Raw genomic sequence first — 21,892 nt, forward strand, 5'->3', positions numbered from 1 at the left:
TACTTGATTGTTTACCAACATAGTCATAAAGAAACAGAGTTATTAAAGGATCTGAAATCACTCAGTAATTCAGCTCCTGACATTGATGGATGGAACTTGGCTGTTCCTCTTTGCTAAAGCTGCTGACTGGATAAATGTTTTATTCATGAAGCCCCGGGCAGGAAGAGATGCCAAAGGTTTAAGAATATTTTAAGAAACTCTTTGAGATGTCAAGCAAGTTATCAGGTGTTGTTAAGCAAAGGAGCTGAAGTACTACATTTAAACATAACCGAGCTCTCAACATATACAACAACAATACATCAAAAGCCAGGATGCAATTCTTGTCTCAAGCAGCATATGGATGATGAGTTAGGAATACAAGTCCTTTTATTTCCTGCACCTTTGTACCTTCAGTCATCTCACAGCCCTGTCTCTTTCAGCATTGTTATCCCAAAGGGAATTTTTACACATCATGTTTTGAATTTAGTCTGGGAAACAAATAAATATTTAGATACCAAACCCTACAAGGTCACACATTCAGATCAAAGACAAAGTAGTGATACGATGACAATGTTCATGGAAATGAACAGTTGAGATCAGAACTAGCAAGACTTGCCTGAGCTCTTGGTGGGAGATGTTGTTCAAAATGCTAACTAGTGCAAGAAGTAATTATCAAAATACAGAATAACAAGGAATTTCCTTTTGCCCCTTCACCGTACTCATGCTTCCTCTTAGTCTCAGGGCAGTGTTCAGCAAGGGCAAGCCTACAGTTCCTGACCCATTTGATGAGGCAGTGGTAGTTTGCAGCAGTTGTAACATAGGTGATTACTTCAATGCCTTGTTCCTGTTCTATGAGAATTCTTCAGATCCAGATACTTTGTTGTATTTTTTTTTTAATGGAAAGAAATGTTTTGTAGAAAAAATTTTAATGAAGCGCTCTATAGCCCCACAAGCTCCATGGACAAGTGTTTGAATATTTCATAATCTGTATTAATAACTTCTTTTAAGTTTCTACAGTCTCATAAGAGCAGAACAGATGAGCCCTTGATGGAACTGAACTGTCAATCCGAACATAGTGACATTAGCAAATAGCTCTGTTTCCAAGACTAGCTGCATGAAATGTCCCTTCTTGCCAAGGGAGCAGCAAAGTACAGTTTAAATGTCCCCTATTATGACATCTCAAGAGTATAAAAATTGGGAAAGGTATTAAAAATGAGTAATTAAAAATGAAGAGTGATAGGTAATGGTGAATAAAAAGTAGGTAAGTACTGCTCTCCTGCTGCCCTTTTGGTTTGCAGAGACTCGGCTAAAGACCAAAAGCATATTTCTCCCCGGCCCCAGTTAAAATTCAAATCCTATGGACTGACAGTGCAAAACACTGTCAAAAAAGCTGTCAAGTTGTATCAAATGAATTACTGTATTACCTCTCTTTATCTGTCAAAGGCATTGATTATTTTCAGTGGAGGGAGCCCTCTGACAGTTGCTGAAACTGAAGAATCCTGTGTTGAAACAATTTGGTTGACACATGTCACTATTTCCTAAACAGACAAGTCAAATATGTTATTTTTGTCTCTGTCTGTGGAGAAAGCATGTTTATGTACTATTTTTACAGAAGATAAATAATACAGAGAGAAAGGAACATCCATTAGCACTTCACTTTCTCTGCTATTTTTATCGATGTTTTTATGTAGCATCTTTATAAAAATGTTCCTCTTTGCATAAGAACTGGTGTGCCTTTGGTGGCTGTGATATGTGACAGGGATTTTCTTGGATGCCCCCAAGTAATTTAGATAGTCTGCAAACCATATTAATGCCATTCTTGATTGCAGCTGGTAGTTTACTGTTGACTGCTCTAAACTTCTATTTCCTACCACTCCCATGCCTGTAGCAGTGAGATAGGTGTCATATTCCAAAGAACACCTCTTTATATTGCAGATGGACAAACTGACAAGGACGAAGTAAGGACTATATCATGGAACTGCTGCCAGCTTTTGGAATGAAGTTTGTGCCAAACTCTGCATTGTTGCTGATTTTCACATGATGGATGTGGAAATGCCTGGTTTTATCAGAACTGACTTTGCTGAAGATGCCTTGCAGGACTGCAGAAAGGGAAACCCAGCTCTCCTCCAGCTCAGCTCTGTCGCATCTAGTGCAGCTGAAACTGTACTGAAGGAAGGACATATCCAACTCCCTCTCCTGGGAGGAGGCTGATGAGTGACAGTGTCATGGTGAGTTACTGACCATTAAAAGGTGAGAACTGGCTCAAGCAGCATCAGTCAGAGAAGGCTAATACCCTTGTACAAAGTCTTTATTATTCATTAGCACATATTGTGCTTCCTCATAAATATAATTCAGGCTACACTTGTATTGCATTAAGATAACACTAAATCTTTCTATAATTTGAAGGAAATACTGCTCCCAGCTGTTGTTGCCTAAATGAGCTAAACAAAATCTGAATAAGTGCAATGGGAACAACTGTGAAACTCGAACTGCATTTGGCTCTGATGTCTTTTGGTGTCGTTTGTCACAGAAATGGTTGCTGGCAGACCTCTTTGCTTGTGAACGCTGTGGCTCTGGGCAGATGGATATCACATCTTGACTGCTTCTGAGATGTTCCAAAGTCTTAAGGTACTACAGCACTTATGCTGATTTTGGGGGAGTTGGGTAACTCAAGGAGTGATGAATTGGGCTGATGGTGGAGTAGGTTGTTATGAGCAACCTGATGGTCTTTCCCTGTGCCCTGGAGCATGTGATTGTTACTGGGGTGCTGCAGCTTCATGCAGCCCACATTGAATATTACTGGAAACAAGGTGAGTGGGTCTGGTAGCCAGTTTCTCAGACATCCAGCTGCCTCATTTGGTCTCATCATGACAGAAGTAGGGCCCTAAACTTCAGCCATGACCTACCCTGTGAAGCACATCCCTGTTTACAGAGAATTAACCCGGATGAAATCCAGCATTTAAGCATGTTCTCTATTGCTGGCTTCTCCTGAGGCTGTATGCTTTTCAAAGAGATATCGCTGTGTTTGTATTTGTGCACTGTTGTAGATAGGGTCCTTGCCCATGTGGCTGCTCAAGAGCTGCCAAGATGACTTAATAATAATACTAAAAATAAACACGTGTAAATACGGATAACAACAAGCTCAGAGTTCTGACAGCTCCAAAGGGCTTTGATCTTGCATTGGTAGGGATCAGGATGCACCGCCTCTCCAGATGACAGGCTTGGATGGAGAGAAAAAAAAAGCAATAAACACAGCCTGTAAAGTGTGCCTCCATCGTCCTCCCCAGAAACCCTCCCCCATTATGTCTGATGATTTACTAAGAGAGTGTGGCTAAGTACCAGCAACAAGCAACTGAAAAATTAACCCCAGCAAGCTGACAATGCCACACCCGACCCCAGAAGTGTGCAGCGTTGGTCAGCCAAGTGGTAATGGCTTGGTGTAAAGCAGAGAAGAAATGTGCCATTAAATGAGAAGCAGAGAGCGGGCTGCTGAGCGGTGATGGCTGTTAAAAGATACAAACCAAAGCGTGGCCCTGACAGTGCATTATATTCCAAAGATAAAGAGAGGCAGAGGCAAAAGCAAAACAAATGGGGCTTCTCTGTACAGATGGCCAAAAGGGAATTGCAACATAAACCCCACCAGCTGGAAATTATGGCTATGGACAGCCTGCCTGCTGGGGAGAGAAACCCAGCTCTCAGGGCTGGTGCTGGCCAAAAACCTCCTGGCCAAGGGGAAAATCCTGCACGTGGTTTGGAGGAACGTCTGTCCAGCTGTGCTAATGGCTGCTGGTGCTGTTGAACTGAGGGCAATGAAGGAGTGTGATTTAGGGGGGAGTGGCAATCTGTGATTTCCTTTTTTTGTCTAACTGCAGATTTGGTTTTTGAGTAAGTCGGATTTATGCTGCTCTCAGACAATTTTGCTAATAAGGCGATGAGTCAGAGAGCCCACAGCAGATGGGAATCTTCAGCTGAGGTAGAAACCATTGTTGTTTTTTTTTCCTAAAAGGAAAGTAGCTATTTTTCTTTTCCAGAAAGCTGACCTCTGGAAAATGTGATGATTTTTCCTTTCTAGCAGAAACATGGCTTTTTCAAATAACACCTAGCTATGCTTCTGGACTCTTATACAGAAGTTCTCAACGAAAATAAATAACCTGTGATGGGTTGGTGTGTCATATGCTGGGGGAAATAAATAAGTAAATCTATATAAAATCAGCTCCTGTAATTAATAACATCTCAGAAGGCAATTCCAAAGGCTGTAGTACTAAGTGGTGATGTGAGATGAGCTCTTCAGGTATCTGAAGAGTAAAATGTCTGTTCCTGTCTGTGACTGCAGGAGGCCGCTGCTGAGAATTTGGGAATAATTCTCTGGTAGGAACATATCTTACCTAAATCCTAGGAAAAGGGACTTCTATCTAGATATGAAACAGCTGAAGATTCCCTTCATCTTTCTTCTTCCTCTTGTGGATATTCAGAAACTTGATTCTTGCTGAAGTAATTCAATGCATTTTTTGAGGGAACAGCATCCACTCTATAGGAAGTCTGTGAAGGATGGCAGTGAGCATGAATATATCATTATAAAAAAGACATTCTGCATTCAGAAAACCACATGTGGTCTGAATTTCTCTGAGAGGGGTATTTCTCTTCTTAGACTATGGAAGTGTGTGCTACGTAGGTCGACAAAGCTTTTACTGGCGCAGTTTTGTTTAGAATGCCTTAGAAACTTGTCATGTTCACCTTTCTTGAAAATTATATTACAAGAAGAGAAAGTGGGTTTGTTTGGCTTGGTGCTGGGCAAGTGAGCACACTCTGGGAAGAGACGGAGGCTCCTCCTCTCCATCCCTCTCTGTATGCTTATAGTGTAGGTGAAGAAGGATGAGGTTTGAGATTAAAAAAAAAAAAAGCTTCAAAAATAAGTTAGACTCCTATTTATGCTTGAAAACATGCATTCTTTAAAAATCATCTCTCTAAAGATGCTGAGTAATCACATAAATGATCATTTATTTATCAGGCACCCATGTGCCTGTGCCCACAAATGGGTGAAATTTGATGCTCCAAAATTTAATCAAATCTAAACATGGTTAAGGGTTTCCTTCACATTTACTGAAGCTATATTATTCATCAAAATGCTGATAGAAAAAATTGATGCAAGTGAAGTTACTATTAATTGGGTGGTACAATTGGTCTTCTAATGGGGTAAGTTTCAAATCAGAAAAAGATCTTGAGAACTCAATGGAAAACATCTGCTCGTGTCTGAGTAGTGATCAGGAAAGCATAAATATTAAATGGCATGACATTAATTTGCTGAATAGAGGACAACACTGAAAATATGACAGTGTTGTTCTAGATGATGGTGATGTGGCCTCACCTTGAGAGGCATGTTTGGTTTGGTTACCCTAATTAAAAAATGATAGAGCAGGAAATAGAAGAGGTTCAGTGAAGGGCAACAAACCTAATCAGAAGCATGGAAAATACTTCAGTGGGAAGATTTGCATGCTGAGACTGCAAAGGTTAGGTCTGTTTATTTTAGGGAATACAATACATGAGTTGTGCCACTGAGAGACATGCTATGATGGATATAAATAAAATGGCAGTGCCATGACTCTTTCCTCTCTTGGATAAGAAAGAGACATCAAATTAAAATCAAAGTAAACACACTGAACAGCTGTAATAGGAACCACTTTTAACCTTAGTTTTAATTAGCCTGGGGGACTCATTGCCACAAGGTAGAATATTGAGACCGACAGATTGGCATTGTTTATATGATTGGAAATATCATCTCCAGTTAGATGGGCTGGAGTTTCATCTTTTGTACTTCTGTGTATACGCTCAGTGGAAGTCCTCCATTATGCATACTACTGCATAATACTCCATTATGGGATTTTATGGGGCCTTCTGAAGCATCTGGCAGAGGTTGGTCTCTAGGCCATTGCTTAACTCTAGCATCCTGTGCTAGTGACAAGCACTGAGCTATAGTTCCTGGACGAAGAACATACTTGTAGAAGTTTGACTTGTTGGCTTTTTCCCCTCTGCACCTTTACTGGCTTTCCTGTGAGTGAACTGAATACAGTGGAAGAGAAGAGATTTTTACTTCTATGGAAGGTGTCCATTTGCCCATTCTGGACTGGTTTGTTTTACTTCCTTTGCCCTTTTAATAGCTTGCATTCCTTACAGTCTTTAATTATTGCACATTTCTCACTCCAAACCAGCTGCCATCCATAAACTGGTCTAGCAATTATTTCTCTGGCTTCAGAAAATGGCTATCATGAATTCAACGGCAGTAGGAACAGGTGGACTGCAGAATGCCTGTTTGATTTTTGGTAAACAGCATTACAAAATTGGCACTTTGACTCAGTTCCTCTAACAGACTAGTTGTACAGCTTCTGTTAATAAGATACTGCATATTTTCCGTTGTCACAGCATAAGTTATTTGTCATTGCAAGACATTCATTGCTTTATTTTTTTTCTTTCAGAAACGTGTGTAAAGTTAAAAATGTGTATGAAATACCCATGGGATGGAAATCTTTCCAAAATGCACAGTGGTACTTGGTTGGAGAGAACCCTTTGGGAATAAGGGAGGGTGCAGATGAGCAGGCAGAGTCAGAGCAGGCTGAGCCCAGCGTATGGAGCCAGCACAGATGCTCTGCTCTGTGCAGTTCCTGTTCTGTGCCCAAAAACTGTGCTCTGAGACACTGCGCTTGTCGGACAGTTTAACCTAATAGAGAGCTGGTAACTTGGCACGTCAGAATCCTGTGGTCTGTTCTTGGCTCTGTGCATCCCTCCTGGGTGAGCTTATAGAAGATGTGACAACAGCCTCAGTCCTCTGCAAAATGGGGTTTCTGATCTTCTGGTCCTACACACAGACTGTGCAAGCTACTGAGGAAAATCACAGAATGATTAGAGTTGGAAGGGGCCCTTAAAGACCATCTAGTCCAATTACCCTGCAATGAACAGGGACACCTACAGCTCCTTCAGGTGCTTAGAGCCCATCCAGCCTGACCTTGGATATCTCCATGGACGGGGCCTCCACCACCTCTCTGGGCAGCCTATGCCAGTGCCTCATTGCTCTTACTGTAAGATACTTCTCCTTGTATCCAGTCTAAATTTCGCATTTTAGTTTGAAACCATTTTTCCTTGTCCTGTCACTGCTGAAAAGTCTGTCCCTTTCCTTCTTATAGCCGATCTTCTGCTACTAGTTGCCCAAGGACGCAGGAGATGTAGGGTGCCTCAGTTACCTTGCTGCCCTCTCCGTGTCACCTGGCAGATCAAGGAGAAGGCAGAAGAGCAGCCTTCATGTCTGCAGGCAGCTCCTTGAGAGCATTGTGCAGAACTCATTCTTCATTTCAGGTTCAAAGGAGCAGTAAATAGGCTCCTTTCTTACAGCACCTCAGGAACGGCTGCTTAGTGGTGACAGGGGAGATGATGCTATGGCACTGCTCAGCACACGTGCAGGAGTCTGTTCCTTGAGGAGTAAGGAAGGGAAAGATGCAAACTATTCTTCTTTTCCAGGAAGCAAGAGATTTGCTTCTTTCATGTTAGCAGCTCCTCCGCAGGACAGCAAGCTGATGGTTCTTCATCTTAAGGGCAAGCTGGCTGACAAAGGTGGGCTGATAGCAGCTTTTTGCAATGTCTGATAGATATTACATGGAAGAAAGCACTGTTCCTGCCCACTGGGACACCTGAGAAGCCTGTTCTCTGCTCAACGTGCTAGCAGTGCAGCTGTTAAAACTCTGGAACATTTTTGGACAAAGAGCGCTATGTTCCTATGAGACTTTAAAAATGAATTAATAGAACATTGATTTAACTTACTGGCTTTTTGCAGTGCCTTTGTTTCCAGGCAGTAAAAGTCTGCTTGCCAGTTGTCCAGTCAGAAGCCAATATCTATGAAAACCTGCCCCCAGGCTGTTTGTGGAGGGCCGCAGTTAATTAAGATATGCATTCTCATCCCTGCTCAGAGCTGTGTGTGAGAGAATGTAAAAAGCACAACTAGACAACTGTCTGTTCCTCCTGTTTTGAGAATCATTCTTGATCCCACAGTGATTGCCAGCAGCAGACAAGGAACAGAGCCAGAAGAGTGAAAATTAATAGCGGTGGCATCTGAAATCCCCATTTGTGAACTTAAAAAAAAAAAAAGTGCCTGCTTCAGATTTGGACTTCATTTGCAGGGGGGAAATCTCATTCCCTCCAGTCTGAGTGCTGGAGAAATCAAAAATAGCGTTTAAAGACTCCTGCTGCCATTTTGCACAAAGCTTCAGACAGCACATGAGCTTCGTTGTGATCAAATGAGGTATGTCCTGATGTTTGCATGGCTGTGTCTATTCAGCCACATGCCTTCTATAAACTGATTGTGTTCTTAATAGTCAAGGGCAAAATGGCATCTTGAAGGGTTTCTTCTCGCATATCAAAGCCTTTTGCTTATTGATATGCAGCCTTTGTGAATTGGAAAGCATTAGCACTTTGTTTTCAGTGTCTACATCTTCTCACTTTCTTGCCATCATCTTCGTCCTAAATGGTGCATGTTCGCTTGAGTTCTTACAAGGAATGTGCTACAGATGGAAGGCTGGTGAAGGAAGCAGGACTGTGGAATGGAGCAGGGTGTATGGTGATGGTACAAATCCTCTAGGTACCACTTGGTCAGGGAACTCATGGGCTTGTGTCCATGAAGGATAGGCAGATTGGGGAAGGTCAGTGAGGGGATGTGGCTGTGGTAAGGTGTCCACCATCTCTCACTGACCATCAGAAGCTTCTCTGGAAGTAGGTTCCTTGAGCTGTTATGGTTCAGTGTACCTGAAAGGCAGCTGAGGAGAACTCTGAAGGCATTCAGCAGCTCCGGAGCCATTCATTCCCCAAGGAGGAAGGTAAGCTCCTAAGTCTTGGATAAAATGCTCATCACTTAGACAAATGAACAGAGATCCTCAAAGCCTCCCTGGAAATAGGGGATTGTAATATTAAACATAATTATGAACTGTCTGCAGAGCTGCAGCTACAGATGGAGCTTTACGACTGGTTTGGAGTGATGCTGCACCAGCATCAATTATCTCCAGCAAATGCGCAGAGATATTTTTGGGGTGGTATTTTCATTTTATGGCGTCACTCAGTCACTTGCAGCCAGGTGCCTCTCCATTAGCACCCCAAGCATGCAGCGTTCTCTCAGCAATGCAACGTCTGTCCTGTCCTGTTGTCTCAATAATCAGCAGCTCAGATGAACAGCTCAGGTGCCCTACTTAGGCACCTACACTGTCAAAACTACTGTGAATGAGAGTGCCTGCCTCTTGCTGCTGCAGCTGTGAGTATTAGCTACAGAGTAGCACTAAATCTTGTTTAAGCTACAGTCATTCCACCCAGTGATGAATGTCACTACCTGAATAATTTGGGTAATTTCCTGCAGCTCTAGTGTACTAGCAGAGAAATGAAAGTTAATTTACTGCTAATTTAGTGTACTAACCCTTAATTAGCAACGAGCAAGCTCTGAAATATTGGATTCTGAAAGCTCATCAAACTTTTACCGAAAAAAAGAAAAAAAAAAAAGAAAAAAGAAAAAAGAAAAAAATCACCCCTCCCAGCTGAACTCTTCACTCTATTTGAGGTTATTAGCAAAATGCTCTGGGAGTGCTGTTCATTACCTCTCACTAGGATATATGCAGCTGGGAACACCCCCATTTACCACTCTTGCTGCAGAAATCCATTAGGAAGATTCTTGCTCTCACGCAGTATATTCAGCCGCTCTATTGCGATGTGCAGGTATGTGCTGCAGCGTTACTGACAGGCAGGATTAATGGCACAGATTATCAATGACTGGTGGCTAGAAAGGTGAAAGAAAGGCTGAGTGGGTCTAATGGGCTGGGTCATTGCTACAGGAGGCAGTACATGTCTACATAAAAAAGCTGAATGTGACATGACTACATCATCCTCTACTTTCTTCTGTGGACTGAGTCAGATTTAGTCTGTCCTGCTTGATAGCCCCACTGATTTTTGGTTTGATAACTTGCATAGAATGCAGCCTGGCTAGGGGTCTGTGTGTCCAAAGTGGGGCACCTCGTGAAGCCCTTTGGTGAATGGGTATGTGTATGCAGTGGGATAAATGATGGGGAGTGGGGGTCGGGGGGAGGAGGCAGTGGGAGGAGGGATGCTGGAGAAATGGAGGAGCTGCCAAAGGAAAATTGAAGAAAGATGTGTGTGTCAGCTGAACTGCTGGAGCCAAACCAAACACTAGGCTGGGCAGTGGGCCAGGACATGACTTATCCATGCCTCTGTGTCAGTGCTACAGTATTTTTGCACAGGAAAGTACAAACCATCAGGCAAGATCTGGTGATGGTGGAGATGAGGTAGGGCAAAGCCCCATAACTCTAGAGAGCTCTGCTGATGTCCGGTGCTATTTCACCTGCTGCACAGGATTGTTCGAATATCACCTGACTGAATAGTTTGGTAATGAATAGAGGGACTTCTAATGGTAAAGAAAGGCTTCACCTTCCTTGTCCCCCTCCCAAAATACGGACCTGTCTCAGAGTAGAGACAGGGTGGGAGCCAACTGTGTTGCCACACACTGGGAGAGGTTACCAAGTTTCCCACATCTATGAAATCACGAATTTTCCTATTTCCATCTCTTCAGTCTTGTCCTTTTTGTGCATTTGCTGAGTCTTTCTTCCACAGGCTTTAGTTTTCTGGGGGAAAACTTTTCCATTCTCAAAAGAGACATTTTGTAAAGTACAGAAGGAAAGTGTAGCTGTGACCTTCTCCTCCCTCCTTGGCAGAAAGGGGATGAAATGTTGATATTCATCTTCTACTCTCATTTTGTGGTGCTGACCACGCTGTAGAACGGAATGACCATATGTGTGCCTTGTTTTGGAAGGAGCTGATTCCATCAAGCTATTCATTGCAGAGAGCTAGGAGAGCCTCTTACTCCCTCTTGTCTTGTTGCACACATGTAAGAGCAGAATCAGGCATCAAAATTAGCTCTTAAAATCCATAATTCAAAGTATGCACTTCCATATTTATGTGGTGGTGTTTTGCTGCTGGAGCACTTTAATAAGGGCATACACGTTATACTGTATTTGTATGCAGTGTATCATTTAGACTCATCTAACCTGATGTAGCTGTGTTTGGACACTTGCAGCTTCTCCTGCAGTCATTGGAAGGAAATGTGCACTTCATAGTGTTGTTCAAAAATAGGTATCTATGGCAGTGAATGTGAAAGGAACCTTAAGAGCCCCCTTGATCACTAAGGGCACTGAAGATGCCAGACAGAGTGGACAAAGTAAGGTGAGTACCATCATGCACTGCAGCTTTCTGCAGAACTCCGAGAAAGAAAGGATCCTGATGAACTGGGGAAACAAAATGCTAGATTTTAAGATGTGAGAACCATAGATTCATAGGATTGTTAAGGTTGGAAAGATCAGTAAGATCATCCAGTCTAACCATCAACCCGTGCCTGCAATTGCTCTAGACTGTCACTCGGTGCGATGTGTATGTGTGTGCGTTTGTAGTTACTGTTTTGTGTAACGGATATCTTCACTTTAAGATCTGTTTTACTATGGCCACGCAGAAATCAGTAATGGAGCTCACAGAGTGGGAATTGCTGACCCTGGAAGCAATGATTAAAGGAGGACTTGGAGCACAGTTTGGGTAATCCATGAGATGGGAGAAGTCTGACATGACGTGAAGGGATAGTGCAGCATATTGCGTGTATTGACGTAGCTATCAGAAGGATGCTGCTGCCCCAGTTTTGGCATTGGGAGCAACTATGTCCCAAGCTTGAGAAGCATGCTTTGCTTTGCTTTGCTTTGCTTTGCTTTGCTTTGCTAGATGAGCTGCTGTAGTTACAAGAGGGATTAATTCAGGGAAGTTTGTGCTGTTCATTAGGTCAATACAGCTGATCACAACAGACTCCATGGGAAAAAGGACTGTGCTTCCATAGATCACGGCTGTGGTTTTGTCCAAATGGTTTGGATGTGGGCTCTTGTTTGCTAATCTGTAAAGTCTTTAAGCAGAAATTTAAATTTTCTTTCTGGAAGCTCTTTAAAATTGATTCCCCCAGTAAACCCAGCTTCAGGAAATCCAGGACAATGCCAGTTAATTAATTAAGGCGATTAACAAGTAAACTGGTGCTTCCTTCCACTGTGGGCGAGCAGTTGGCATTTTAGCAAACTTTGCCTCATAATAATAGCAATACTTCTTGGGCTGTCACACTGTCCTCCCCCACCTCCACCCTTTCCCAATTATAATTCTCTTCTTTTGATCTGGGAAATGTTTTTTTTATTATTATTATTTTATCTAAAATATGCTGCTTAGAGATGGCATTTCATGTAATGTTCATTTTAATTATACAGGGATGGTTATCACTGCAGGGATGTTGGCATTGGCTTTCAATGCAAAATCCTTATTTTCTGCTGATTATATCTAGGAAAGCTCTCCGAGCCTTAGGCACCTGGAAATCGTAATGCATCATTGTTCACTGCTGCGAATGGCAGGAAACAGAAATTAAAGCAGAAGTGGGAGAGCAGTGATGGTTGAGATGGTTGGTATGCAGATGTGCTGCTCTCGGCCCACAGTGGGGACCCATGGCCATGTCCTGTGCACATACTGCGGGATGAGGGAGGTGGTAATAACCAAGCTACTCTGCTGGCTGCTAAGTGGGGGTGGAGAAAGGCAGCAAAGATGGGCTTCCAGGTGGAAGAACACAGATACCAGCCTTCCTGCATATCTAATTCTACTTGAGGCTTTTATTTCTCTCAGTGGGACTGCCTGAATATTTAAGAACTCCTTGATACAGGTAAAGATGTAGCAATCTGAGAACACAGAGCTCAGCTTCAGTTCTGTAATCAGGATGTATGAATAAAGCTGCTGCACATGGAGCTGGAGCTGCTACTCCATGCTAGCTTTCATCCTGTCGCACTGGATACTGAGTGTGGTGGGGATGGGTTGATGGTTGGACAGATGATCTTAGTGGTCCTTTCCAACCTTAATTGATTCTATGATATGATTCTGTGATAGTATACTAAGAAGTTGTGCCCAGGCGTTGACCATACAACACTATTGCAGCTTGGAGAGATTCCCAGTGCTGTCAAGTGAAGTTTCCCGTTGCTGTGCCCTGGTTTTTAATTTGGCCCAGGGCATCTAGATCAGCATTTCTGCTCTTATGCCTACCTGTAAGGGTTGTCTGGTGAACTCCACAGCCGTAAGACCTCCTTGGAGCTAATATGGGACTTGGTACAGAGATCTAAGATTGGAACTCTGTGCAGAACAAACACGTGACTGATGACATGCCCTTCCCTAAGGATCCTCTGTTAGATTCCTCTGAGGATTATCAAAAAACTTCTGGTTTTCCACTGGGGTGAAGACAGAGTGAGCAGGTGTGGATGTTCTAGATCAGTACTAGAAACAAAGAATTGGCTGGGTAGGATGAACAGTGGTGGTTTAGTGGCCAAAAAGAAATACTCCATACTCAGTACTTATTCTTGCTTCTTTAATTTTTAAAACTGTCCTGTCTTTTGAAAACCCAGCTCAATATTTAATTTCAGAATGGCATTTAAAAATTAATGGTGTTGACAGTTTGTTTCCTTTTTGGGGCTAGAGGAAGGGGAAGGGATGACAGAAACCACTCATTACGAGTCATTTCGGTTCTTTCATTTCTGTTTTTCAAGAAATTTCTTGTTCAGAAAAATTAATAGATCTCTAGTGAAATAAATAAGATAAAATTAGGCCTGTCTGTCTAATGCTGCCCAGCTGTTTTGCTACCATGGAAATGATATAATGAGTTTCATTCATAAATGCAAAAAGTATGCGAGAGCTGGGCCTAAGTTGCTGCTGTTGCAGCACAGGCAAACTTGGATGCAACCAAGCTATGACTGCATCAAGACAATCGTCACTGAATGATTAGCTGAGACTTTTTTTTTTATTATTAAGCAAAAACTGTTTTAAGTGTTAAAAGACTCTGAGCATCTTTAAGAAACAAAGCATGTATCACTTAGAGAAGAAAGCTGTCGAGTGGAAAGTTCAGCTTTAAACCCCTTTTATCTCAACACAAAAGCGCATTCCTAAGAAACAGAAAAAGCCCTCTGTTTCTTCTGCAGTAGTGCTTTCTGCCTAATTTGGTGTGTTCTAGGAGCAGAAGAGCATGCATTGCAGGGGGTAAGTACACAGGGCAGCCATTGCTTGCTTCTGTCTGGAGCAGGGGTGCAAGCATCCTGTAAGGCTTTCAAGGCAGCATAATGGGATGGCATGGGAGGAGGATGGAAATTGGGAAAGAATTCTTCTCCGGGAAAGCGATTGGGCACTGGCACAGGCTGCCCAGGTAGTGGTGGAGTCACCGTCCCTGGAGGCGTTACAGAAATGCGTAGGTTTGTGTAGTGGTACTTAGGGACATGGGTTAGCAGGCAACATTGGTGGTAGGTGGATGGTTGGACTAGATGACCCTTGAGGGCTTTTCCAATCTTAATGATTCAATGAGGAGGTGTTGCAGTTCAGGACTGCCCAACAGCCCTTCCAGCAGAGTGTCCTCACCTGCAGCTCCACAGCTCATGCACTGCTTGCTTGTTATAAAATTGAAAAGAACTATTAGCTAACTACCTGGAAAACTAATTAACCTCTTGTAGCACTAATCCTGGATTTACTGTTAATCTTACTGAAGGAGTCCTTCTGTCAGGGTTTGTTCCAGAGCTTAGCACTGGGAGCAGGGGGAGCTGGAAGCATTCGGCACCTTTGAAATGGAGACCGCATGCGGGCAGCCCGCATTAGCGGTGGCTGGAGAGTAATCCCCTGGCACATTAGCTCACGGATGTGTGTGTTGGCAGAGATCACGTCTGTGAATCATGCTGAGCTGCTGAGGTCACCACAAAACCCACTTTCTGTAAAATCACACCGGCTTTTTTTAAATCCATGTTTATTTCCTGCTTTCAGGCACTTTCGTAGGTATTGATCTGATCAATGTGAGTAACTTTTTTGACAAACGGGCTCCTTTAAATGCCTTAAAAGCTTCATTATTAAGATAATGGAACTGAAGTTAAAAACAAATCAAACAATGCACGTGTAAAAGGTTTCCCCCAGACAGCTTGAAAATAAATTGAAAGCAAATTCAATTAAAATAACAATCAACCTTTTTGTTCCTTCGGTGGTATGATTTCTCCAAGGCAGGTACACAATGATAAGAGGTTTCTTTGAAATGCTTGGGATAGCGCACCCATAGGCAGAGCTAGGAGAGATCAAAGCAGTATTTTTCCTAAAGAACAGCCTGCTACTATTAAGTTACTACTTTAAGGTCTGAAACGTTTATTTTTTTTCCCCTTTTGTGGATTTTTTGTTGTTTTTTTTTTTTTTTGGCTTCGGTTTCTTGGTTTATTTATTTATTTTGGTCCCAAATCCTTTTGCATCTGTTCCTGCTCCTTCCTCTTGCCTTTTACCTCTCTAAACTGGGTCCTAAAATCTTGACCCAAAGGAAATGTCCATTAAAATATATTTTGGGGAGTATTGCTTTCTCCCTGGTCTCTGTAATCAATAGTTTTCTGTGGTGCTGGGGCACTGAAACAGGCTTTCAGGTCCTCCCACGGTCCCCTTGGGAACATTTTGCTGCTATAAGTACAATTACAGGTGGGTGGAGGATTAGCTTCTCCATTATTTGGCATCGTGCTTCTGGCCCCACATCTGCAGCAAAGGTAAAAGTAACGAAGGCACGTTCTGATGGGCTGTTTGCAAATGATTGTGCTGTATTGGCTCACAGTGATAAAGACATCCAGTTACTTACTGATTGCTTTCTGTGTGCTACAAAGCACCTCAACTTTGCAGCGCTCTGAAAAAGGCATATTTTCTGTTTCAGCCAAGATCTTGTACTACAGGAACCATCCCTGTGTTATCCATTGATTAGGGGCCTCTCAGGACTGCCTGTGCATGGGCTCTTGTGAAATAGAAGCCTCTCAGGCTAGCGATGCTCTGGATAGATTACAGCCCTATCTACAGACAGCATGTGGTGGTGTTTGCAAAAAGACTTGCTGCTTTGTTCAGAGTTCTTGCTGCACATTTTCTCGATGGCTACTCTTCTGTGCTAAAGCACCTTTTATTCCCTGAGGAAGCTGATGAGCTTTCTGTTGTGAAGATCCACTGAAATAAGATATGAACTACTTCCCTGTCATCTACTGTGTGGTTGAATGTGATGTTCCTGGACATTTAGTTGGAATTGTTTTGGATTGCTGCTCGATAACACTTGAGTGTTTGGCTACGTCTTGCTTGGTTTGAAAGGATGGTGTCACACAAGTGTGTTACTGGTCAAAGGAAGAGTTTGTCTTGTTCTGAATGTGGAGTGTACCCTTGTTATTCTCAGCATTGTTGCCTCCACACTCACAGACTGTCTTTTGAGTCATCATAATTGATTTTCATGTCCCACTAATTACTGCCATGCCTGTTTCTTGGAAACCATGGGTAGCAAAGGCGTTCATGGGGGTTGAACTAGTACAGTTTATTCTGAGATGAGTTAATATCTTACTTGAATCATATTTGATCTTAAATAGCTGGAAAGATCTTTGAAGGTTTCTTGCTGCTTTGGAAAGTGATTAGCTTACAGTTGCCTTTCCGCAGTTCTTCTGTTTGCTTTTCTCTTCATTACATAGTTCAGACAAACTGCAAATCAGCTGGCATCATCTGCTGTTATACAGGCCCTATGTGTTACTGGTTTCATTAAGGACACCCAGTAACATGGTGTTTTTAAGATAAGTTTATGAAGATGTTTCCTCTCTGTCAACTCTTGTCAGTAGACCTGCCAGAATATAAACAAGAAATTGGACCAGTTATAGATTTAGAGCTATGCTTGAATACATCGAGGAAGAGCCAGAATAATACACTGGCAGGAAAAAAAAAATAAAGTGTTGTGTTCTTCTGCAAATGCAGCCACATCTGCCACATAGTCCAAGCTGGGAGTTATGTGGTTACCGGAGCAAGTTCTGCTAATGGGGGGGTCTGGGGAATTAAATTGATGGTGTTGGACAAGAATAGAGTGGGGATATCATGTGAGCTAAATAGGTGGTCTTAACACATTTCACTGCAGCAAATCTAACAGAAACACAATTCTTGGATTTATTTATCTTTTAAACAAGCATGATTTTTAGTACAACTTTATTTACAGGGTTTTTTGGGACACTGTGCTACTTTCACCATTTACCAGGACTTGCTTTTTTTAAGCATTTGGATTGTAAGTTTATATGGAATTGAAATGAAGCTACAGGTTTTCAGCATGTACGATTAGGAGAGAAACTGAAGCAAGCCAGCTCGTAACAAGTTCTCCCTGGATAACCCAAATCTTTGGCCAAATTTGAAAGCTGAACTTGAATCTAAATTTTAAAAATAACCTTCACCTTTTCAAGTGGCTGAACCAATGTTTCAGGCCCTGCAAGCACTGGCTCTGAATGTTACAGCTCGACCCCATCTATGGCAATATAAAGGAATCTGTTTATCTCTCCACAGAGTGCAGTCATTCCTCAGTGAAATGGCTGGAAGCCCTTCTTAGTAGCATAAAGTACAATTTTAGGTAGGAAAGCAAATGATTCTGCAGCCTACTCTGAAAGTAATTAACAGAAGCAGGGTGTAAACACTGGCTTCTGTGCTCTCTGAAGTAAACAAAATAAGAATTTATGCTACTGACCTTGTTAAGTAACTAACATTTTCCCTCCTCTGCAATAGCTTTTGCTTTCTCCCTCAGTTCAAAAGCCCCCTGAGCCCAGGGCTTCGTGCTACACTGAAATGTTCAATCCTGCATTTGAATAAGCTGAATCAAGCCAGCCATACTGCTAAACATATGGTAAGTAATAGCATCATTAACAATAGCATAGTGCACGTTTGACAGCCGAAGGGATTTGGCTGCGGTTTGCTGCGGGAGTGGCAGCAGAGGAGCAGAGCTTGTGCCCCTGCCAGGATGCCAGCCTCCCTCCGCCCCTGCTCTGACCTTCTGGAAATCTGAAAGGCTGCCCATCTTCCTGCCTCCTCTTCAGGCTCTTATCTTCTGCTGGCAGCTCCAGGGCTGGGTAGCACCAGTTGTGTTTCACTTTTAAAAGCTGCGGTTTGTTCTCCTTGGGGTGAGTTCATGGTGGAGAGGAGAGAGACCCGAAGCCAGGAGATCAGCAGACCAGGGGGACACATTTCAGTTTTGAATTTGTTCTGAGGAAAGCACACTATTTCTATGCTGCCTGGCCTATCCCAAAGGCACAAGGGCTGTGGTTGCTCCCAGTGCTGGGGACAGGCACCATCCTCTGTCCGTGTGCTCCCAGTCCTTAGGGTGCCTTGGCCCCAAGTGCATCATTCTTCAGACCACCAGTATAGGATCACAGCTGTCTGACTGACTTCTCACTGCTCCTGTTGCAGTCACGAGCACAAACACCTTATAACTCACTCCCCTGCTGCCCTTCTTTCCTTGCAATCTCGATCTTTGCTTCCCCTCCAAGCTGTCCTTCCCCCATTCTCCTTATCAGATCTGAAATCCATCAACCTGCTGTTGGTTGAAACTTCTCCCATGTTGATAGCCAGTTTTGTACTTTTTTTTGTTACTCAGTATTCTTTTTGACTCTTGCCCATGGAAACAGCAGAGATGGCTCCTGATCAAGGAGTCATTCCATCAATATAATGCTCAGTGCTAGGGAGAAGTGTTAATGTTGCTGCTTTACTATGCATCCTGGATGCATAGAGTTCACTTAATCACTTTTGGGTTTGAAAGCATCTGTGAGCATTCAGGTTAAGGAACCAAGTCCCGCTGTTCAGATATTGTACTCAGCCTCTGCTAGTCAGTGGGTTAAAAAAAAACATCTCCATAAATGATTTTTTTTCTTATTTCAGCATGGAGACTTCCTACATAAATGAATGTTGCCCTGAAGCACTTGTAGTCCAGTTGTTACTGCTTTGTGCTGATAGTGAAGGACCCCAAAGAGAATGGAGTAACGCTATCCTAAAATGAAAACAAAGCCAGGAAATAAGTTTCTGTATTTCTTACTGGCTGAGCTCATAGAAATGCAGGAATAAAACAGAGCATCAGAAACAGGGAATGAAATGCAAGTCCTTTTTTTTTTTTTTAATTTTTGAATCATTGAGTATGCTCTGAAAAAACACTTGAGGCAATGACTATTTTTCTTAAGTAGGAAATTTTAAAGACATTATTCTGATGCAAGGCCATGTAATGTTGCTAGAGAAAGACACCACTTCAGTGATCTCACCTGTGTTTTTTTAAAGGGATGTGTCTGGGGGGCAGAGGTGCTCTTGGCCTGTTTTGCGAAGATCAAAAGCTGACAAGCTGTATGGTTTTGGCTGTGCCTTCGGTTTGTTTTTTGGTATGTAATCTGCCATGTAGGTATCTGAGAGGTTAGAAGAGAGAGCAATGGAAGAGAGTCATTAGTAAGAAAACTGTTCAGTGCTGTGAGCTGAGAATAAGGAAAAGATTTATCTGCAAACTGGGAATGGTGTTTTAACCAAAAGGGATGGTTGGAAAATGCGTTGTTAGAGGGGGGGCTGCGATTTGTACCTGCAGTGTAGGCTGTACATCTGGAGCAGCAGCAGAGGTGTGTGCACGGAGCCTTGCATAGGAGTTGGGGATGACAGCATGCTATGGGCATTTGGGTACTTCTATTTACGAGGCCATGGTTTGTGTCCCGGTGCGTGTGAGAAGGACAGCATGTGTTCAGCCAGCGTGCATTTGCCTGACTTTACAGATTTAATGCTGTAACGTCAGCCATCAGTCTGCCTCTAACGTATGCCTTTCGGTGAATATTCCAGCCCTGTCCGTCGTGCGGGAGCCCAGCAGATGGAGCAGTGTTCCTGTGCATGAGGAGCTGTGGGGCCGCATCCGGAGCTGCGCTGTGCAGTTGAGCTGATCTGCCCCAGTGCATCTATGAAGCACGGAATAAAAGGTTCGCTATAAGAAATATATGTGAGATTGCCACGTTCTGTGTGCGCGGTGTTTGTGATATATATGTAAGATTAGTGGAATGGTTTATGTAGAAATATATCAGCTTTTCTAAACTTTGTATGCTCTACTGTAGATTTTTTTTATCTGAGCCCTAATTTACAGCTAAAACTCAGACAAGGGCATATGAAAGTAATCCTTTTGATCACATTGCTATTTTATGATAACGATATGCTTTATTATTTTTAATAAAACAGCGATAGCTGCTGTTTGCCGTGTTCCCTCAGCAGCAGCCATGAGCAGTCGCACAAACAAGAACAGAAAATCCTTCTCCGTCTCTTTTTCTTTTTTTCTCCTTAATAAATAATTGAAGGAGAAAACAAGAAAAATATGGTGTAGGATCTAAACAATAAACAAAAACAGGGTCAGAGCACAGGGCACATGCTTTCTTCTCCTTTAAACTTGACTACTCATATTTTTTTTTCTTGCTGTGACAGAGAAATGTACTCAACTCTTTTTGTACTGAATTGTATCTCAGAAAAACATTTTTATATATGGAGGGCTGAGTGGTGTAACATTTTTAATGGCACATTTTCATCTGCTTTGCAGTGATGGAACTGAGCTCTGCTGCTGCACAGGCACAGCCCTGCTAGGTTACGTGCTGAGGGCTCTGCCTGCCCTTAGCCACCTGCCGTGAATCTCAGCTGGTGCACTCAGGTAAGTCTGGAATAAAGGGGGTCAGTGCCTGGCACCTTAAAGCTAATGAGAATTAAGCCACTTCATAGGTTTTCTCATCTCTTTCTTAATTTCAATGGAGCGACAACACCTTCTCTGCTCTGCTTACATACATCTCTGCTCTCTTCTCAAATTTATTTATTCCACCATATGTCCCCTGGCCATTTAATCTCTCCCTGTGTGGCCACGCTGCTGTGATATCCCTCCATAGCATCTTGTGGTCCATCAGTCTGTCTCTGTGGCCAGGGCACCCAGTGTTCAATGATAACGCAGTATTTCAAACACTTAAAGTATTCAACTGCAAAGCAGACCTAGTGGGAATGTAAATAGCTTCCTCTGAATATGGGTATTTTGCATCACTGAGGAATGTCTTTTTGGCAAGCTTCCCTCTGTTTCAAGAGGGCTAAATTTGGCTACTGTTCAGCCATCCTACCTAGTTAAATGAGATAAGCAATAGAAATGAACTGGGGGTTGCTGTGTTAACCACCTTGCATGTATTTTATTCACCATGTGTCTGTATTTTCTAAAGTTGTGCCTGTAGCAGGAACAGTAGCTTCTATCTCATTGTTTTAGCTCCTTTAAAAAAAACTAATGGGAATGGCTAAAAAGTGCTAGCTAACAAATAGATTTAAACTTCAGCTTGACCTCCTTTGCCAAGCAAAACAAAAACCAAGAAGGGATTAATTTGCTTCCTTTGAGCACATCAGTGAGGAAGAGCTGAGGATAATGATAGCAAGACAACAAAGGGGGATAGATTTGTCATGAATTAATTTAGGATGCTGAAAGCTTCCTTATGTCTGGTCAGAGGAGTTCTGGGACATCACCTTGGTGGGAGCAGTCGAGCAAAACAACACAGCTGTCTTTTCAGCAGAGCATCCTCAAGGCATGAGAGAGATTAGGATGAGTCCTGTGGGGCCTGGCCACTGCCCAGGGAGCTCTTCACAGCCCTTGCTTACTCCTGCATTAAGGCCATTTAATGCTCTAGTTAGAATAACTCCAAGGTACAGAAGTATGCTTGCTTAAAACTGATCTCTGTGTCTTGCTGTGTGCAGTTGTAGTACTCAAAATATTTTTTACCAAGGGCTTTGGTTTACGTTGGATACAGAGAAGGAACTTAAATTATGGCGTTCTGAGAATTATGTGTGTATTTTCTGTGAGAAGTGATCCAGTTTTAGTATTGGTTCTTCCTAAGAGAATCTCTCCTGGATGTTTAACCTTGGGCCATGTATGGAAGCCATCATGCATTGTTCAGAGAAACCGCTCTGTGTTCTGCACTGGGGTTTGGTGCTGACATGGAAGTGGCACTTCTTGCTG

General features: G+C 42.7%; 1 long non-coding RNA gene across 2 annotated transcripts in view; it reads left to right on the plus strand.

The window, feature by feature from the left end:
* Nucleotides 1-1,915: 1,915 nt before the first annotated feature.
* LOC116217177 overlaps nt 1,916-21,892 on the plus strand; it is a 99,321-nt gene continuing 79,344 nt past the window's right edge. For both annotated transcript variants that reach the window (XR_004161326.1, XR_004161327.1), the window contains exons 1-6: nt 1,916-2,207; nt 2,510-2,607; nt 17,657-17,755; nt 19,174-19,271; nt 19,714-19,847; nt 20,453-20,560. This is a non-coding gene — a long non-coding RNA (uncharacterized LOC116217177). The remainder of the gene's footprint in view (nt 2,208-2,509; nt 2,608-17,656; nt 17,756-19,173; nt 19,272-19,713; nt 19,848-20,452; nt 20,561-21,892) is intronic.

This window comes from Meleagris gallopavo, chromosome 14 (assembly GCF_000146605.3).
Source record: "Meleagris gallopavo isolate NT-WF06-2002-E0010 breed Aviagen turkey brand Nicholas breeding stock chromosome 14, Turkey_5.1, whole genome shotgun sequence".
NCBI classification, from domain to species: Eukaryota; Metazoa; Chordata; class Aves; order Galliformes; family Phasianidae; genus Meleagris; species Meleagris gallopavo.